The sequence below is a fragment of the Propithecus coquereli genome, unplaced genomic scaffold, assembly GCF_000956105.1.
Source record: "Propithecus coquereli isolate 6110/MARCELLA unplaced genomic scaffold, Pcoq_1.0 Scaffold523, whole genome shotgun sequence".
Taxonomy (NCBI): Eukaryota; Metazoa; Chordata; class Mammalia; order Primates; family Indriidae; genus Propithecus; species Propithecus coquereli.
The window spans coordinates 782,968-784,209 of record NW_012151097.1 but is presented as its reverse complement, the minus strand read 5'-3'; positions in this window follow the sequence as shown (position 1 = coordinate 784,209).

Sequence of the window (1,242 nt, the reverse complement as noted above, 5' to 3'; positions counted from 1 at the left end):
CTGGGGAGGCTGAGGCAGGAGGATCACTTAAGCCCAGGAGTTTGAGGTTGCTGTGAGCTAGGCTGACACCACTGCACTCTAGCCTGGGCAACAGAGTCAAGACTCTGTTGAAAAAAAAAAAAAAAAAAGATAGAATTATGGAATTAAGTAATTTCTTTAACAAAGGAATCCAGGGAAAGCATGATAACTCTGAATGGCAAGGATACAGCTCACTTATTATGGACTATTCCAGTGTCCCACTTATACCAGATTATTCCCACCCCGTGGTCCAGAATGTCTCCTCTAACTCCAGCAAAATGTCTACGTTCTAGCTGTGGGAAGGAATAAAGCGAAAGACATGGCATTTTGTTTTTATTGGTCAACCTTGACGTTTCACACTTCATTACCTCTTCTACGGGCCAGAATTTAGGTATATGGCCATGCTTACCTTCAAGGAAGGAAAATATAATCTGGTTAAAAAAACTTCATCCATATGAAAGGGGAGAAGGGATGTTATAAAATAATTACCAGGCTGTGCGGGAAAGGACTAATGTAGCAACAACAATAAAAAATCACACATGAAACAAAGAAGGGCACATTTAGTTCAAGAATGTCATACTGGAGCTGGGTTGGCATGGTTGAACACTTGTGAGTCTTCATTTGTTTCTTTGGGAAAAAATAAAAGAGGAATTACACACAACTTTCACTTAATAATGAATAATTTCTCCCTCTTATAGCCAAAAGATCAGGCAATTAGAGTAGAACATCCCAATTTGTACGGAACTGCAGAAGGCTCACTGTGAACCTCGAAAGAAGATGACCGCTCTGAAGGCAGCCTTCTGTCTGCACACAGCACTGTCCTCCTCCCGACGTAGGGGTGATAACTTGCTTTTGCTAGTTATGGGGTCTGTATTATCCCTTGTGGTTTTCCTGTGCTGCCAACTTTAGAAAAAATAGTCCTTTAATTAAATTTTTTTCAAATTACTTGATTTGATTGAATCATCTATTTCCTGCTTGACACCTGATGGATACAATGTATAATTACAGTTAGCTTTTCCGCATGTTCTGCATCCATGGATCCAACCAACTGTGGATTGAAAATATTTAAAAATAAACAAATAAGAACAATACACTCATAAAGAATAATACAAACAAAAAACCTATACAATATAGCAACTATTTGTTGCTATATTATGTGAATAATAATTCCAAGAGTTGATTCTTCTTGAATGCATGGAATGTCAAACAAAATAATGTATTTTG